Source organism: Balaenoptera physalus (genome assembly GCF_965194825.1).
Source record: "Balaenoptera physalus genome assembly, chromosome: 2".
Taxonomy (NCBI): domain Eukaryota; kingdom Metazoa; phylum Chordata; class Mammalia; order Artiodactyla; family Balaenopteridae; genus Balaenoptera; species Balaenoptera physalus.
This window is the reverse complement of record NC_138883.1, coordinates 32,214,841-32,234,953: the sequence shown is the minus strand read 5'-3', so window position 1 is coordinate 32,234,953 and position 20,113 is coordinate 32,214,841. Positions and strand designations below refer to the sequence as shown.

The following is a 20,113-nucleotide window of genomic DNA, read 5'->3' as shown; positions in this document are numbered from 1 at the left end:
CTTTAAGATATGGTCTCTGGCCTTCAGGTGCTCACAGTCTAGAGGGGATTTGCCTGTCCTGGACTCAGGCATGATGGAGGCGATCTGCACGCAGTGTTCTCTTCCTACATGGCCACTTATAGGACTCATATACCTTGATGCATAATATAGGACCAAGGAGGTAAGGACTACTTTACAAGGCAAATACCCTAAGTAAGGTGTTCATTCTGGAACAGTCCAGAATACATGGCAGAAATTCAGAAAAGTCTCTTATTTGCCCCCCCAGCAACTCAAAGCACTGCATTTTGGACCGAAAAGGAGCCTGTTATCTCATATGCCCTCATTTTACAAGTGAAACTAAGGTCCAGAGATACTAGACAGCTCATCTGAGGTCACTTACCTGAAGATGAGGTCAGGTCCAGGTCCTCTATGCCAGTCATCTTGACTCATAGTCTTGGAAAGGAAGGGAAATTTGAAAAATCATCCCATTCTATGCCCCAAAGAGTGGCCAGGTCAGTGTTTCCCACTGCAACGCCACCTAGATTCCTTGCTTCGAAACTTCTAGATTTCTTTAGCAGATGCTTTTGAAGTAACTGAAGCCTCTTTGTGACACTCCTGCAGATTCTGGTGAGTGTTGCTCTAATCAGGTCTAACATCCACAGCTCTAACATTCAGCTGCTGAGAAACTTCTAGACTAGTTGCCTCCTTAAGCCTTTCAGCCTCAATTTCCACATATTATACCTGTTTTAATTATGTTTAAAACTCGATAACTGCAAAACTAGTCATGCAGCCAAAAAAGGGTAGAGGGTGGAGTATGGACTGTGGGGAAGAGTCAACAGCCAACCTTCTGTTTGAAAGGATTCACCCTTCTGCAGGAAACAAAAAGCCCCTTCCTCTGTTGCCATGGGAACAGCTCAGCACTGCTATGGATGCTCGGCGGGAGGCTGCCTTAGAGCAGAGCTGGGGAGAGGGCTTTCTTTCCAATAAGGCAGGAAGGCTGTTTGTGGAAAAACAATCCTGTCAGCCCTCTGATTCCTGAGGGGGCTGGGAGTGATTCCCCGGCCTCTAGCCCTAAGGCATCTTTTTTTCATAGCACTGCCCAGCTGGCAAGAAAAGAGGCTATGGCCCAAGGCTCACTCCAAATGACGATGGAGTAGGGTTCTCTGTTTAAATATTCAGACTCACTGAGGACGAGAGCTTTCCTCATCTCCACTGGTGCGGCCGTATCCCTGCCCCATGAGGACACGATGACTGGGCATCCCTTGTCTAAAGAAGCCAGAGATAGCCAGGAGGAGAGCCACAGCAGAGATTTGGCAGGGGGCAGGTGTGTGAATGGAGAGAGTGAGCAGCTACATGTCACCTCTAAGTGACTCTGGAAACCTTTATGGCCCCCACTCCCACACCACACGTTCCCACAAAGACTGACAACGATTATTGTCTCCTGACCTGTTTTGTCTTTTACTCTGTTTCACAGAAGACTCATTTATCAGCCCATTCCCAGCTGTTTCTGACTCAGACACGCCCCCGGGGGCCATGTCCCACACTCATCCCTTATGAAGAGCTCCAGCTTTACCAGGCCAAGGACCGTGAGGAGGGCTCTGATGGCGCAGCAGTTAAAAGTATGCACTCCAACACCAGACAGGTCTGGCTCTGTGACCTCGATCAGGATACTAGGACTCAGTCTCAGTTTCCTCATCTGTAAAATGGATAGTAATACTATCTGCCTCATAGGATTACTGGGAATATTATGTGATATAGTGCATGAATACCATTTAGCTAAGGACCTGGATCATAATGTGTATTTAATGGATGAAGATTTAACCAAAAAAAAAAAAGTTTAGATTAAATGACTTTTACAGTTTTCTCAATTATAGGAGTATGTGATTTTTATCCCCACTTCTCAAAAAAAAAATTTATTATGACTATTCTCCATGGTTAGAATTATTTCAACCATTTTAAATGTCATATTCACTCTCTCCTTTTCTTATTCTCCTTTATAAATAATTGTTTATGCTAAACACAAAGAACATGGAAGAAAGAAATACAATAAAATGTGAACAATGTGTTTGGTGGTAGGAGACCATGTGGAGTGATTTTTTTTCTCTTACGATAGAAATAAAATAGAATATTTTAAAAAGTGGTATTATCCAACATTCTGTGTGATCTCTATTCTCTTTCTGACATCTATTTAATGGGTCTTAAACATTGCTTAATTTTAACTGTCTTTTCCACAGAGGGTATTTCCAAGTCTCCATCTCCGGGCCTGGCCTCCCTCCCAGACTCTGGTCTCCCTGGGCCAGCATACATCAGTGTGGATGAGCCAGAAGAATCCATCATTAATCAATTGCTCAGGGTTTATTACTGTTTACACAGCCCTGCCATACTTGTCTTACTTAATCCGCAAAATAACCCTGTGATATGATTATGAATATCATCACCCCCATTTTACAGAAGAAACAACTGAGACACATTAAAAGGCATTACCTATTCCATGTACACTTCAGTCAGTAGGTAAATGGCGGAACTAGGAATTTGAACCCAGTATGCTGATGCCACTTCAGAGCAGGCTTCCCCAAGGGTAAAATGTCTGGACACGCCAGGTTGATTATCCCTCCACTGAATCTAGTGACTCTTCCAGCCTCTCTCTTTTCAGTAATGGCATCATCATCTCCTCCCTCACCCAGTGCCCAGACCTGGCAGGAATCTGACTTCTCTCACTCTCTTCTCCACCACTTTATCAATCATGAAGTCCTGTCAACTCTTCTCTTTCAATGTCTCTTCTATTGCCCCTTTTTCTCAGTTTCCACAATGACCCCTAATATTCAGGCCCTTGTTGCCTCCTATATATACTGATGACTCAACTATGCAATTGCCTTCCAACTAGACTCAGTAACTCCAACCTCTTTGTCCTTCAAGGTAACCAGGTTAATCTTATTTATAGTCTCTTGTGCAAAAACCTCAATAGCTTTTGATTTCCTACTAATAAAGTTCAAGATCACTGCCTGACAGGCAAAACCCTTCTCTATCTCCTGAACCTTTAATCCTTGCTTTAATTCTTATTACTCCTCTACTTAGTCACTCAGCTCTAGCCATGTATGACCTGTCCAAGAACAGTAAATGGGTCTCTTCCCAGGTGCCGAGAGATCAAAAGGTGATGTCTGCCTAGAGCCCTGGTCTGAAAGGCTTATGAGACCATATTTGGGTCAGAGATAAAGGGTGCCAAAATCAATTAGCTATACCTTCCATTGTCAAAAGGATGGGGAGGAGGGATGGAAGAAGGTGGCATTTCATGATCACTTGTCTTTTTTATTAGTGTAAAGCTCATCTAGGCCATGATCTTGCTTTTCTTCCCCAGTAGAATTTCCCTATAGCCATTTAACACAGTGCCTTGCACTCAGTAGATACTCAGTAAATATTTTTATATTGATCCATAACTTTTTCTAAACTCATTTTGAGCTACAATAAAGCAGAGGCCCATAGTATAGAGCATTGGCTTTCAACCCTGGGGAACTTTAAAAAAAAATACTGATGTCTGGGCCTCATCCCCATGGGCTCTGATTCAATTAGTCTGGGAAGGATCTAACACTAGCAGTTTTTTAAAGCTCTCTAAGGTCAAGAACCACTGGTTTAAGAGAAGGGCAGTGGATCTCAGAAGTCCCGATTTTACTGAATAGCTGTGTGATCATGAACAAATCACTTTACTTCACTGGAGCTCCATTTTACCTGTTAGAAAATAGAGTTTTACTGGATTAGATCCAAGGTGCATTAAGTTCTAACAATTTTCTCTTCTATTTCCTAAAGAGTTTCTCTACCAGCAGAGTCTGGCTCTTACACTGAGGGGTCTAAAGGCCTTCATCAGATGATCCCAGAATTGGAAGAAATGAAAAGCTTCCAATTTACATTCTTCCAATGTACATTCTTCTTTTTTTCTTCTTTTTATTACAGCCTGCTCTAACCATTGGAAACATTACTTCTTAAATCAATCAATCGACTGATGATGGTAAGGGTAATTTAGGGGTCATTAAGCCCCACCCCTTCTTAGATATGCACAATTGACACTTTCTCACACGCAAAATGTGCTTTAAGAAAAGTTCCTAAACCTCTGTTGCAACCAGATTGTTGCCTCTAAGCCATCTCTTATGTAGAAAATTTGGAGCTGCCTAAAATCAGGACTTGAATGAGTCCTTATTGTTGTTTAGAACTATGCAAGGGACTGTGTGGAGAATACAAAGAAACACAAAATTTTGTGCTGGGAAACTTAGACTATAACTGAGGAAAGAAAATTCACACACACACACGCACACATACACACACGCACAATATAGAACTAAATACAGGACCCTGACAGTAAGTGTTCAGGTAGCACTCAGGGAAGGGAAAGATCCATGTTCTTCCCATCAGTTCCAGCTAGGTCTTTTGAACCTTGAAGTGCTGGTATCATCTTGACCCTACTTTCAGCCTTATTCATGCCATGACCAACTCCTGGCCATGGGGAGGGGCTCCCAGGATGCCATATAATTGCTGAGCATAGCAGGAAGTAGCAAGAAACATCTTCCACCCTTCCGATCATCCCTGCCTTCTATTCCCCTAGTAATGGCTCCCAAATTCATACCCAAGTAATTTACAAGCAATTTAGACTAGGAAGAGGCTGAAAGGATGGGGGTGGGGAGAGAAAGTAAAGTGAATCCGAAACACCTACAATTGAGAACCAAATGTTCTGTTCCTTGGAAACAGTCTGGATGGTGCCGAGACCAGGTTCATCCAGAGAACGTGGTGAATGTGCACTCGGTAAAGGTCAGACATCTGGGCACTGTGTGCTGAGCAAGCAGACTTTCTGAACCTACCCAGGCATCACAGCACTTTATCAACAGGTCTTGTAGACCAGTGTTCTCTGGTCATCTCCCAGGGGTTAACTCTCAATTCTAACAGTTTCTCTCCTTGTGAGTGTGATCAGTGGTAGCTGAAGGCTTCTGACAGTGATGGCAATGGATTAAACTGAGTCCTGACTCCCTGGGACCAGCACCAGAAACTGTCTTCCCTGTGCTAGACTTCCTTTGCTCAGTTCTGCCTCAGAATGGCCTTCTCTGATACCAGCCAGTTTGCTACATTCTCTCCAAATTTGGCTTCACAGAATGTGAATCATCTAATCCAACCCCTGATTTTACAGATGAGGAAATCGATCCCTTCTAGAGAAGGGACTTGCCCATGGTCACCCACTAGGCGGTGTGAGCATCGTAATACTCTGATGGTCCGAAGGGTACATGAAAAGAAAAGACAGAGTTAGCCTTTGGCCTCTTTTCATTCTAAATTCTCCCCATTCAGTGATCTCATCTACCCCCATGACTTCAATCTCACCTCCATTCTCATGACCTTCTCTCTGAAACTATCCTGAACGCCAGGTCCATATTTCTACTGGACCAAAAAGTTTTTCCATGGATGTCCCATTACTGTCTCAAAACCAACATGCCCCAAATAGGACTCATCATTGACCCCCAAATACCTTACAAATTTGATCCCAACTTTTAAATTCTCCATCTTATTTAAAGGCAATTCTATCCATTCCGCTTTGCTAGATTAAACTAGGTAGTCACCTTTGACCCTGCCCTCTTATTTTCCTTCCACTCAGTGCCACTCAGGCTCCAAATCTACTGATTCCCATCATAGAATGCCTTCTTACCCATTTCCTGTCTATTTCAATAGACGCAACCTAGACCCCCCATCATCCCTCACCTACATTTCTGTGATATTTCCTTAATCGGTGGCCTTCTTTCTGTATTCTCCCCATCTGCCCCTTATTCATCCTCAATATTGCTGCCAGATTAGCCTTTCTAAAACAAAGATCTGTCATGTCATTCTCTTACTCAAAATGAGCTTCTGTGGTTGCTTTGCTTTCTATAGAGTATTGTCCAAACTCTCCAGTTGTTGTCAAGACTATCTATAATTCGGTCATACTCTGAAGTTCTTTCACTCTGCACCTGATCTAGCCACGTTTCACTACTCATTGTTTCTTCAATAGGCCCTGCAATTCCTTCTCTTGACCAGAGATGTCCTTCCTTCCATATTACTTTGACAAAGCCCTATTTCTTCTTTAAGACTCACTTCTTTAATGAACTCATCTCCCATCCTACACATTGTCCCAGAGTGGTGACTTTTAGCATTTTAAAGTTAATTTGGTGACATGCTGGTTACTGAGACTATGATAAGAATATGTTAGAAGAAGTAGTACAAAAGCAAAACCATGAGAAACCCAGAGAAGGTGGCCATACGGTGGCCTCTTTTAATGTGTTCTCTTTCTCCCGATTAATGGGTCAGGCCTCAGGCTGTTAAAATTCTCCTACCCTGCCACTGTACTTTGTACCTTTATTTTAGCTCTTACCACCTGCCTTTCATGACAGGTGTAGGTATAAATGTTTTGCTTCCTTACTGGTTTAAAAGCTCATGTAGAACACCAAAGGAGTCTGAAACTACGGTGCCTTGACATTTGTCAATGTTATCACAAGGTTAATTAGCCTCTGTTGTAGTTATGAGTACAAGTAGGAGGTGATGGTCGGGAGAGTGGGAGGTGACTGCATGTAGGAAGTGGTTCCCATTATTGGCTTGGGCTCTGGGCCAAAATACCCATTTATAACTGCATTAGGCCAGACAAACCTTGGGAAGGCACATTTTCCTATATAGGGTAGATCTAAATATAAATCCCCTCTACACTCAAGCCCATCTCAGATCAAGCTTGGAAAGGCCACACACAGTGCTTGTGAGTGGGGAAAGAGAGTTCAACAGAGCATAGTGTGAACCCAAATCACCTTATTTATACTCCTAAGGAAGAACCTACAGAAAACGTGGGGTCCTGGAATTTGACCACTGTGATCTGGACTTCTGGATGTAAAGGAGCGGTAAATCATGCTGAAAAGACTTGTCCTAGAAGCTACCATTACATAGTGACTAATATTACTGTGCTAAGAGGTTTATATACATCATCTCACCCTTCTAGCAATTCTCTGTGGGTATTAATATTATTATCCTTATTTTAAAGAGAAGAAAAAGTTAAGAGAGCTTTGAGTTTTGTGACTCATAAAACAGAGAATTTAGTGAGCTTTATTAATGTTTTAATGCATTTATTGAGCATTTTACTCCAGCTACTGTGCTAGACATTGTGGGAGATTCAAGGATCAATCAGATACACTCCCTGACCCAGGATGTTCACAGGCCAGTGGAGGAGACAGTTAAGTATTCAAGTAAGCCACATTTTGTTATAGAAAGAGAGAGGGTGGTATTGACTCAGTGGTCTTACTTAAAGAAAAGGATTTGGGCCAGTGGCATTGCAAGGTAGACCAGACTTCCAAAGGCAGAGATAGGAAGGCATGTGTTTTCTGGGAAACTAAACTGGAAACCCCTTGAGGGCAGAATCAAATCCTTTATGCATAGTTCAATTCAAGAGGTTTTTATCATGGACAACCTAGAAGAAATGGAAAAATTCTTAGAAAGGTGCAATCTCCCAGGACTGAACCAGGAAGAAATAGAAAATATGAACAGGCCAATTACAAGTACTGAAATTGAATCAGTAATTTTAAAACTCCCAATAAACGAAAGTCCAGGACCAGATAGAGGGCTTCACAGGTGAATTCTACCAAACATTTAGAGGAGAGTTAACACCTATCATTCTGAAACTATTCCAAAAAATTGGAGCGGAGGGAACACTTCCGAACTTATTCTATGAGGCCACCATCACCCTGATACCAAAACCAAACAAAGATAACACAAAAAATTACAGGCCAATCACTGACAAACATAGATGTAAAAATCCTCAACAAAATATTAGCAAACCAAATACAACAACACATTAAAAGTATCATACACCATGATCAAGTGAGATTTATCCCAGGGATGCAAGGATTTTTCAGTATCTGCAAATCAATCAGAGTGATACGCCACATTAACAAATTGAAGTATAAAAATCATATGATCATCTCAATAGATGCAAGAGGTTTTCATCAAGCATCTTCTATGTACCTGCCAGGGTACTGTGCGTACGAGGAGGGGTGGGGTATAAAGATAAACAAGACAGAGTTGTTGCCCTCAGGCCTCTGGACAAACTCCTTCCTTAGTCACTAGCAGTATCTCCTCCTCCAGCCGCCCAAGGAAGCTCCTCACTCTCTCTCCCTCAGTGAATACTTGATGGACTCGTTTACTTGACTGCCCCCTGCTTCGTCTAGGTCAGAGTTTGACCTGCTGTCAAGAACAGCAGCTAGGACTGGGATTCTGAGACTGGAAGACCATGGGAAAGAGTTTCCCACCCTAAGACATTTGCAGGTCACTCTCTGAGCCCGTCTATGAACACATTTCAGAGGAGGTTTGCTAACCTTCCTTAATAACTCACTTAAAGTTCATCTGCTCATCCACACGTTCTCACCCTTAACGGAGGTACAACAGAGATGCTGGGTTCCCCGTGTTTGCTTGTGTCCTGTGTATACACATGTGAGAGCTCGTGTGTGTGTGTGTTAGCACATGTAAGGACAAGTGATACTTCTCAGGATCACCAACCACATTGGGGGAACCCACATCTGGTTTCCTGCAGTCCTCTGCAAGGATGTTACCTATATCCAGGAAACCACACCAAGCCTGGATAATTGGCCTGAATGTCAAGGCACATCCTCTGGGAATCCCTAAGGGCTTGTCTGAGAAGAGCTGTGAACATTCATAATAACAAAGAGAGAAAAAATAACAACAGTCCATCTTGGCGCCCTGGCTGTAAATGGCTCATTTACTATGGCAAGAGGAATGGAGTTTTAATGACAAATTGTAATGTCGCACAGCAGGTTTCGTTGTGTGCTGTAAATTATTTTGAAAGAGGCACTACGTCTTGATAATAAGAGGATCGCTCTCTGTTGCAGAGTCTGGACTCAGCCGTGGAGTGAGGGCAACTGGAGTCCCCCATCCTCACTTCCACTCCCCTCCCAAAGCTTCCCTGCTCCATCTCCAGGTCTACTCTCTCCTGACTCTCGGTCAATGAAGACAAGGCAGTACCTTTCAGAGGTGAGTTTCACAGCACTGCATTTTCTCTCCTGGGAGTGAGAAAAGATCAAGTTGAATTTCACAAGACCCAGAGCCAGAGGGCACGGGGTTCAAAAGGCATCTGCTAACTTGTCCTGTTGAGAACTTTCTGGTCTCCCTTCCACACAGGAGGAAGGAGCCCTGAGAACTGTGTTGGAAAGATTTAGAGGCATGCCAGGAGACCTCCAAGCTCATACCTTCCACATCTTTTAACAGTCATTGGGGATAAGAAGTAGATGCCACTGAAGTGCTGTGGCAGAGCTAGTGCTCACTCAATTCCACGCCCTCCATTAAATTTCCCAGCCTCCCTTGCCATTGGATGGGGCCATGTGACCAGTTTGGGCCAAAAGGCTGTAGTTGAAAGTGAAATGTATCATGTCAAGGTCAAGGCAGTTAAGAGCCTGTGTGTCTCCCCCCATCTCTTTCTCTCTCTACCCCTCCATGGTGTTCTTGGAGGCCATCCATTCCTGGTGGAGTAGCCATGAGATGAAGGAAGGCAGTGTGCTCTACACTGGGCTCTGTGTTCTAGTGAACAAGAAATAAAACTGTTATATTAAGCTAGACAGATTTCAGGGTTTCTTTGTTACTGCAGTACACTCAAGCCTATCCTGACCAATGAAACCACTTCCTTGTACTTGTGTTTCCTGGTACTGGGTAGCACGTCGCCATTCTGCTCCCATGCATTGGCCCTGTCTGCCTTGAGGGCTGACTGTGGAGCAATGTCAATGTAATGAGACAGGCCTGCATTCCAGGCCAGCTCTGCCACTCACTAGGCAATTTCAGACAGGTTGCTTAGTCTTTCTGAGTCTCATTTTCTCCATCTGTAAAACAGGAACATCTATCTTGTCAGGTTGTTGTGACAAATCAGGCGATCTTTGCAAAACCCCGGATGCAGTTCTTGACACTTAATAGGTGCTCAAAAATAGCAATTCTTACCCTCTCGTTCCCTTTCTTCCCACTCAAGATACAATGTGGTTCTGAATGAAGTGAGGCTAACTGGCCCATGAGAACGTGGCCTGCAGAACTGGTCTCATCAGCACTTAATGCTATTTAAACATTTGAATATCTATGTGTGCCACTTACTGGTTATGTTTCCTTGGGAAAGCTGCATAATCTCTCTGTATCTCAGTTTCCTCATCTGCAAAATGGGGGAGTAAATGGACCTCACTCATCTGGTTGGTGTGGGGATTAAACAAATGATATTAACTATATAACATGCTTGGAACAGTGCCTGGTACATGTAACCACACTAGATATAAAGGTCATCTCCTATTGTTACTATTCTCTGACCCTTGGCTAATCTCACTTTGAAAAAGTTGTATCCTGGGGGATGTCTCATCTGTTTATACATGAATTGGAGAAAACCTAAAATTCAGAAATGTCACTCGCGTAGCCCGGAAATCAGGTGACATATTTTCCCATGCCCTAATGTGTTTTAAAGCACTCTTCATCTCTAGATTGTATAGTCCAGTCAAGTGTTTTGGCTAATTAGAATGAGAGACTAAATATTAGGAAGAGAGAGGAAAAGGAAACTATGTCCAGATATCTAAGCTTAAGATTTGCTCTGCACTTGATGCACCCACTCATTTATCCTCTAAACATTTATTTAGCACCTGCTGCGTTCCAGGCATCAGGTCAGGCACTGTAGGTGAATAAGTCATTGTCCTCACACTCTGATGGGGATGACAAACACATGAACAGAGAGTCCTGACATAGTATGAGTGGGAGGATGAAGGTCTGTACAAAGTAGTTTAGGGAAGACTAAGAAAGGATACCCAAAGCAGCCTGGGTTATGTGGAGTGTGTGTGTGTGTGTGTGCGTGTGAAGACTTCCCAGAGGAGGTGACCTACATCTGAGTTTTATAGGGTAGGTAGGAGTTTATGGGCAAAAAATGGGATGAGGGTATTCGAAGCAAAAAGACACAGAGACCATTTATACTCTTGCACTATAAAAAGATGGAGATGATGAAGGCTTGATAGAGAGGTAGTGATAGGTAGATGGAAAGGAGATGGAGTCCATCCTGAGATATGTCTGTGAGAAACAGTTGTTAGGAGGAAGGACGTGGTATTTAATTGGATGCAGAGCAAATCAAGGGTGGCTTGCAAGAATCCCAGGTTATTCTAGCTCCAGTGACGAGGTGAAGGATAATGCTACCAACTGAGGAAGAGGCAGTCCTGTGGGGATTGTAGCTGAGATGAACGTCTGTGAGACCTTCACAGGGAGAGATGTCCCGCAGGCAATGGAATAGATGGCTAAAGCTGGAGATTTGGGTCACATCAGTACAGAAGCTGTGGATAAAACCTGAGTGGATGAATAGATCAAGGAGACTGACAAGCAAAGTGAAACGCTGAGGAACATCAATATTGATGTATGATGGAGAAAAAGCTACCAGTGAAAGAGACAGAGACAGAAAGAGAAGAGCTAGAAGGATGCTCTGTTCTGAAGTGCACGGGAGTGAGGAGCTTCCGAAGGCCAGTGATCAGCGCTGTCAAACACAGCAGAGAAGCCCTGATGATCTCAGAGAAGTCAGACTGCAGGGGGCAGAGGAGTGGCAGGAAGTGGGACACAGAGACAGGGAGATGTTGGAGAAGTCTGGATGGGAAGTGAAGGTGGGAGAGGGAAGGATTTGAAACGATGTTGGCGGGGGAGCTTCTGCAATGTTTTGGGGTCCACCAGGGCTCAGGGAGACACTCAGCTTCCATACAACTGTGTGGCCTGGAGTGGATATAACAAGCCCGTCTCTTCATCAGTAAGGCGAACATAATAAAAGCTAGACCACAGGGTTCACGGGGGGATAGGGATCTAGGCTGCAATCTAGCTGCAGGGCTACCCTGGGTGGGTCCGTCTGCTCCTGGAGACCACCTTACTCAGTCGGTGGAGCTGGAGGATGACACAGAGTCATAGGGGAGGTTTTTAAAAGACAAGAAGAACGGATGTGATAGGTAAAGACAGGCAAATTCAGACACTGGCCCTCATAATGGCAAATTGTGTAATTCAAGTGCTGCTGAATTTTCTTGCTGAAACTGGGAGAAATTGTGGGTTTCCGAGATCATTGCCCTTGATGCTGGGAAATGTGTCAGTTACCGAATGTGACAGAGTCTGTGATAGTTTCGGAAGGCACTGTGTCTGTGTGAAAATCAGGTTGAAGTTCAGGGACAGTCGAAGGTAAAGATCACAGTGACAGTTCAGAAGTGATAAGTACAGTGAGAGAACAAGCAAAGAAATGGAAATGAGATTGCAGAGGAAACAAGGTCACAGAGAAGGAAGGAGGTGGGGGGGGGTCAAGGGCTGTCTTTTTAAAAATTTTTTTATTTTATATTGGAACACAGTTGATTAACAATGTTGTGCTAGTTTCAGGGACACAGCAAAGTGATTCAGTTATACATACACAAGTATCTATTCTTCTTCAAATTCTTTTCCCAGAATATTGAGCAGCGTTCCCTGTACTACACAGTAGGTCCTTGTTTGTTATCTAGTTTAAATACAGCAGTGTGTATGTGTCAATCCCAAACTCCCAATCTATCCTTCCCCTGCACACGTCCCCCCTGGCTGTGGTACATATATAAAATGGAATATTTCTCAGCCATTAAAAAGAATGAAATGATGCCATTTGTGGCAACATGGATGGCCCTGGAGATCATCATACTACGTGAAGTAAGTCAGACAGAGAAAGACAAATATCATATCATATCGCTTATATGCAGAATCTGAAAAAAAATGATACAAACGAACTTATTTACAAAATAGAAAAAGGGCTGTCATTAAATAGAAGGAGGGACAGGAGGCCTCAGGGGAAAGTTTCCAAGAGAGCAAGTTCTCATCCTGGCGGGGGAAAAAGCAGTTAGCAATCATCCAGGTCACCCGGTCATCAGGCAAAGGAAGAGCTGGAGCCAGAACAGCTGGTTTACAGGAGTTACACACACAGTTAACAGCAGATTCGGGGCTAGAACCTGGATGCCTTGGCTCTTTCCGTGGCATTTGTTTGCTTGAAAGGAATTAAAATGAAACAGTCAGCTTGCCTTGTTTTGGTGATCACTTCTTGTTGGATTGGGATGGGAAAGAGGAAACCAAGCTGAGAGACTAAGAAAACCCTCCATCCAAGAAAGTAGCAAATTCAGGAAATGCTGCAGGCTTCACTGTAATACGTAGGGACTCAGCCCCTTGCCTTATATACTATTTTAGTTTATTAGTGAGAATCCTAGTATGGTTGTGCTAAAACAAAACAAAACAAAAAACACAGTTATGGAAGAGCCAACTCGTCTTACAGATGAAGGAAACAGTTTGCCAAGCACACAGGGAATTGAGGCCGAGCTGAGACTGGAATTGAGGTGTTCAGACTTCCAGCCACAGGAGCGCCCTTGTATGTGTGCAGTGTGGGCCAGCAAGTGGGGCTCTGGTGGCTCTGACTTGCTGCTCTAAGTAGCTCAGGAGGCAAATGTGGAGGAAACAGGAGGCCCTTTGTCCCACCCTCCATCTGCATCTCAGGGCAGCCTTTGGAAGCAGTGATTCTAGCAATGTGGTGTACAGAGAGGGCGGTCCAGGTTGACCAGATAAATTCAGCTCTTTGCTTTGGTGCTGAATACCTGGCTCTGTGAGCAAACGTGTGTTGCTTGTCAGTCCCAGGGGAGGCGGGACGAGACAGCACAGGCAGGAGCTCAGGTAATCACCGTCCTGCCTCCGGCATCTGGGGATTCACCGCACAACAGAATGAGACCTTCACATCCCTTTCTTGGGGCCAGCCAGCAATGCACCTCTCTCCGCTGCCTGCCTCTTGTATCACCCTTGGCCCCCTCTGCTTATCACTGACTGCTATCTTCTGCTTCTAACTTACTGCCAAGGTTGACACTCAGGAAAAGCCGAGAAAACACGAGGATGAAAATCTTTCCTTCCTCCAGAAGCAGCCCCTCCTCCCATCTCCCAAACTAAACAGATGTCTTCTGAAGTTATACACCATAAAGGAGAGCTTCCTTCCCCACTAGTACGGCAATAAAACCAAGGCAAGGTTCACCTGGTACCTGCAGTGGAATAGCCTTTGCCATTTGTTTAAGCCAAAAAGTGAGGCCTTGAAGGAAGACAAAGAGACAATAGGATATAAGTGATGATTAAACTCTCTTGTGTTCCCAGCTCAGGCAGAATAACCTCCACTCAACAGGTTGGATGAGTGATCCTGATGCCAAGCTGGGAGGTGGTCCGTCCAAAGATGGTAGATCTGTGGCCACTCCTTCCTTCACTGTCCCCTAGAAAAAGCTACAAGAGGGCCAGGGACCCCTTCCAGCATAGGCAACCGTCCTAATACTCTCCTCTTCAGAGCAAGGTGCATTTGACGCTGGAGAGGAGCTCACACTCAGCATGTTTTTGGCAAAAGCCATGCACAGTGGGGAGAACTCAGGACAGGGTGACAGTACACAATTGGTGGGGACCAATGAGGTCACACTGTGTCAAGTACCAAAGCCAGGATGCCGCTCTTGATGGTGATCATTACAAATGCCCACATTCAACTGATCTGACAGGAATTCAAACAAAAAAGGTAATGGAGATACAAGCTTAAGGGGATGCTGTGTTGAAAACCCAGTTCTGGTAGAAGCAAAACTCTGGGGTTTGGAAGAGCTATTGCTGGGAATGCAGAAGAAGATGGGGTATCAAAAATGACTGAGTCAAGAGAAAGCCATGGTGATGGTGAGTCAAGCTCAGGGAAGAGTTCTCTTTTAAAAGCCTGGATTTTAGCCCACTTTTTACTTCAAGCCCTGTTTCTGTTTTCTGTGCTTTTCTTACTTCATGCCCCAACCTACCCCTAAAATTCCCCTCTATCTTACTTTCTTCCAGCTGGTCCCTGTGGAGGGAACTTGTTATACCCCATTCCCATTTTGCTGGCACTTTTGGCTATTTGCTTTTGGGTCCTGGTCCAGCTTGAGCAGTGTGATAGAATTAAATTAAGCACACACACTTACAGCCAGTCTAAGGAAAAACTGTGACACCGGGCACTTTGCCTTGGAGCGTCATGGCTCTTTCTTTCCTGACGCTTTCTTCTGGTGTCTTGTTTGCTGCTTTGTCTGATCTCCAATCAACAACTGCTTTTGGGAAAAGTTCTCTGACGGATTGTGTTTCCTCTCCAGGGATGATTTATTTTAACAGGGGACTGAGCTTTCTGACAAAAGAATTTATTTTGTTTATGATATTTCAGACAAAAGCAAGATGACAGTGATTAGAAAAGGGTGGGCTTTCTAATTTTCATCCCCTGCATTTTTACCATTCCTTGATCCCCACCTAAACCACTTCCAGGCCCAAATCTGGTCTTCTCCAAGTCTGTAAATGGTACCATGATAAATGGTAAATGGTACCATCATCCCCTCACAATTAAAGTAAAGGACTGGATACCATCCCCAAGTCCTTCCTTTCCCTCATCCCACATCCAGGCCATACACGTCTTGTCATTTGTCCTGTTCTTTGGTATTTAAACTCCACTCACTTCTCCAACTTCCACAATCATCTTAATCCATGCCACCATCACCTCTCACCTGGACCAGCCCTTTACACGTGATTTACTAGTCATCTACTTCTATCCTCACCACCCTTCCTCCATCCTTATATAGCAGCCTTTAGAACATATATCACATCATGCCATCCACCTGCTTAAGATCACTCTGGATTTGTATGCAGAATCATGGTAACCTCCTTACCATGGGGTTATGAGTTGAATTGTGTGCCACTAAAATTTACATGTTGTAGTCCTAACCCCTTAGTACCACTGTATGTGACCTTATTTGGAAATAGGGTTGCTACAGGTGTAATTAGTTAGGTTAAGATGAGGTCACAGTGGAGTAGGATGGGCCCCGAATCCAATATGACTGGTGTCCTTAGAAGAAGATGGCCAAGTGAAGACACAGACACACAGGTAGAATGCCATGTGATGATGGAGGGAGGTTGGAGTGATGCAGCTGTAAGTCAAGGGATGCCAAAGACTGCCAGCAACCCACCGGAAGCAAGAAAGAGGCAAAGAAGGATTTCCCTACAGTGGGATCATGGCTCTGCTGACACCTTAATTTTAGACTGCTAGGCTCTGCAACTGTGAGACAATAAATTTTGGCTACTCGAAGCCATCTGGTTTATGGTACTTTGTTACAGCAGTCCCAAGATGCTAATACACATAGCTTCTAAGAACCTGTATGGTGAGGTTTCTGCCTACTTCACTAAACTCCTTTTATGCCATCTCACCCGTACTCCAGTAAGGCACTTTCTTCGCGTTCTAGAACACACGTTCTAGAACACAGTAAGCCCACAGTTATTGCCTTTAAGGCCTTTGCATGGATTAGTCCTTTTCCATATAACATTGTTCCTCCAGCTCTTCATGTAATTGGCATCTCCTTAACTTTTTGGTTTTGCTTTGGATGTCACCACTTCAGAGGAAACTTCCCAGACCATCCTATCTACATAGGTGTGAAGCACCCTGCTTCTTTCCTTCACAGCACCCATCTCAACCTAAGATTGCTTAATTTTTCTAGCCATTTGTTTACTTTATTCTGCCACTGGACTACAAGCCACATGAGGGCATCGACCATTAATGGGGTTGCTGTTCTAAGCTGAGTTTCATGGTCAGTGTCTTGAAAGAGTCTGTTCACTAATATATCCTTGGCATTTTGCACAGGGCTCAGCACATATAAAGCACTCAGTGAATTTTCTGAATGAATAAATGAATGAATACTACATTTAAGCCTCGAGCTGCTATGTCTCTCTTTATTCAAGGAAGGAACACCTGCCAAGAAGCATGGAAGGGCTGATCAATGGAGGTAATAGCATGCTTTTGTTGGAGTCAGAAATAAAATGGAAACCAGGCCTCCAAGACCTGTGAGTCAAGCTTTTTCTACCAGCTCGTGCTGAGAATATCATGAAAATCTGTTTCTATATCAAATCTTTAGAAATTAAGTCATATTTTAAAGTAGTGAGGGAGCTGGTCACCTAAAAGGAATCCTGAGGTAAACCAGTTTGTAAAATGAGTGACAGTTTCCTAACTCCTAATTTGTGAAAATTCAGCTTTGCGGTTACTGAGGTAGCTGGTATCGAGGCACGACCGTGATTCCTGCCTCTGAAAACACAATGATGCTGATGTGTACCACCTGCTCTGAGCTGTATGACTTTTTCTTTTCTTACCTCGTTAATAATTCATTTTATTTCAGGGGAGAGAGGCCACTAAAAACTTCGCAAGATTTTTTTTTTGAATTTTAGAATTTTATTTATTTTTTTATACAGCAGGTTCTTACTAGTCATCCATTTTATACACATCAGTGTATACATGTCAATCCCAATCTCCCAATTCATCACACCACCACCCCCACCACCCCCACCCCCGCCGCTTTCCCCCCTTGGTGTCCATACGTTTGTTCTCTACATCTGTGTCTCTATTTCTGCAAACCGGTTCATCTGTACCATTTTTCTAGGTTCCACATATATGCGCTAATATACGATATTTGTTTTTCTCTTTCTGACTTACTTCACTCTGTTTGACAGTCTCTAGAGCCACTGATGTGGATGACTTTTCAATACAAACTCCTTGCCTTCAGCCCCACTGCAGCGTCGGATACCAAGTGCAATGAGCTAGTCGACGAAACCACCTACCAGTCTATCTGATTTGAGAGCTGCTGGTGACTTTTTTTGTTGTTGTTAATTTGGAAATCTCCCAGAACCTTGTTAATTTGACTCTCTGGGGAAAATGGGATCTTCAGTTCACCTCTGTGGGGGAGAAGGATGGATGACTTGGCATGACCTGTCCTTTAAGCAAGTCTCCTCACTCTCCATGCTGGGCAATGATTCACGTCCACTGTGCCTCGATCCATCACCCCTCTCAGTTCCTTCATACACCTTTCCTGGCGCTCTTCAGGAAGGAGAAAGGATGGCATGTTCCCCGAGATCTTGCCTTCAGGAGAAGGGAGGCAGCAGGGTAGGGGGTGGCCCTGCTCACACTGCCAGCGGCTGCAACCCCTGCCCTTGAGGGGGTAGGTGGATGGCAGAGCTTCCTGAGGGCCTACGTGATTCTGTGGAGCTATCAGCCTCAGGACTGCAGAAGCCCAGGCTGTGGTTTCTCAAGTAAAGAGGCCACTGAAAAAGAGGCTTTCATCTCTACACTGTAAGTTCCAAGGGGCAGGGATCTTACCTATTTTGTTCACTGCAGCATCTTCAGTACCTAGACTAGTGCCTGGCACATAGTAGGGACTCAGACATCTTTGTTGACTGAAGGAAAGAAAGGATGAATGATCATGTATGCTTCCACCAGCCATATAAAGCAGCTCAGATGTGACAGACCCTTCTTTGAACCAGTGGTGCCCTCCTGCTCTAAGCTCATAGCTCTGCCCGCTGTACCAGACATCTAGATCCAGCAGATTGAATTCTGGCTCAAACCTCTCCCATCACTGCACCAGCTGTAAGCTCCTGGAAGGCAGGGGACTTGGAGCTCTGCTTTTACAATAACCATCTCCTCCCTTGCTCCCCATGCTTGAAGTTATCCAACTGGCCAACTGGCCCCGCTGTGGAGTTCAGAAAAGATGGTCTTTCTGGCCTAGTCCAGTGCTTTGCAGGTTCCAATAAACATTTGTGAAATGAGCATGTTCCAGACTCCCAGGTGGGATGAGGACACAGGGCAAAGAGTACCATGGTCTCAGCGCTCTGTTTATCTGGCTACGTGTGGACAAACAAATGGTCTTAGCTCCCTCGGAGGTTAAGCAAAGAGGAAAATAATATAGTAGGTCTCCCGCTGGCTCTCTCTTAGAAAACACCTGCCCGGTGCCAGGCACTGTGTTAATATGCATTAAATATTTAACAGGATGTCAGACTCACTGTCCCAATGTTGGCAGCTGGAGCGCAGAGCTGAGGCAAAGAGGCCTTAAGTCTCCCCAGTCTTAAAGAGAGCAGCCAACACTTGAGGCCAGACACCTTCCTCAGGACTCTGTAAAAGGCCGCTGAACTGGCTCTGCTCACCCTGTCCCCCTACTATCACTCTAGCAACCCTCTTCCCAGCCTATGAAACAGAGAAGGAGAAAAGGAGAGGGTGCCTGAGTTGCTGACTAATGGGGAGATTTCTGGCTCCTCCCTCTCCTTTTGGGAAGGAAAGGAGAGAAGTGCTTTCTCTCACTCCCACCAAGCCAAGTGAAGGGGGCACCAAGAAAAGTGTCCAGAATATTAGAGGTGCCTCTAAGAAGGTGACACTGATATTTCACTCCCAGCTGATAATCTGCATGCCCTCTTCGGTGCTGCCATTAAAATGAACAAAGCAGAGGACTGAGAGTTCTTCAGAGAGCTGGGGTGAGATCCCAAGAGGTTGGAATCATACGAGAGCACAGAGATTCACACCTGCTGCTTCTTGCCCCACAGGAGGCCTGCTGGACCAGTGGAGCCACTATAATGTCCTAATGTCCCTCCTCTTCCTCCAGCTCCCTCTGGTCTCAGACGGTATGAAAGAGGAGGCTAGAGGTTCCCATGGCTCCACAAAGCAGAGTGTAAAGGCTAGAAGGTCAAGAGGAGCTGTGAGGCTGCCCCGGCAGCTGCCGGATCAAGCCAGGGGTGCCGCCACACGAGAGGGGTTGGAGGAAGGGTCTGACCCAAGGGAAGTATAGTTGTCCCACTCTTAGAGAGTCCACAGTGACTTGGGGCTAAGGTGAAGCTGAACTCTGTCCTCAAATAGCCTCTATGTCAACAGAGGGCGGAAGCAAGAGTGAGTGACAACCCCAGATGTTTCTCTTACTCCCTGTCCCTGACTCAAAACAAGAGAGGAGCTCGAGCCTAGAAGGGGGCCAGGGTGGAGGCTTCCCAGTGGCAGACCACACAGCCCCAGTACCACTCCAAGGACCACGGGAGAGGGAGGAATCATGTGGTGGATCACACTTGAAGTCCCCCTCGAGTCACGAACCTGGGGGAGGGAGCTTCAAGTTAGATTTGAGATTGCTTTAAACAAGATGGACGGAATAATTTTAACAACAGGAGTTGCCAGGAAATCGTGGATGCTGTCCAAGACATCAGTCAAGTATGAGCTTAAGGTACATGCCCAGAGAGGGAGGGCAATTCAACGTAAGGCTTTTGGAGACAATGACTGGGGGAAAAT

General features: G+C 44.8%; 1 protein-coding gene across 6 annotated transcripts in view; it reads right to left on the bottom strand.

Moving 5' to 3' along the window:
- The window catches only part of SLC8A3 (solute carrier family 8 member A3), a 204,774-nt gene that overhangs the window by 92,579 nt on the left and 92,082 nt on the right, over window positions 1-20,113 (bottom strand). The gene's annotated exons all lie outside the window — the stretch shown is intronic.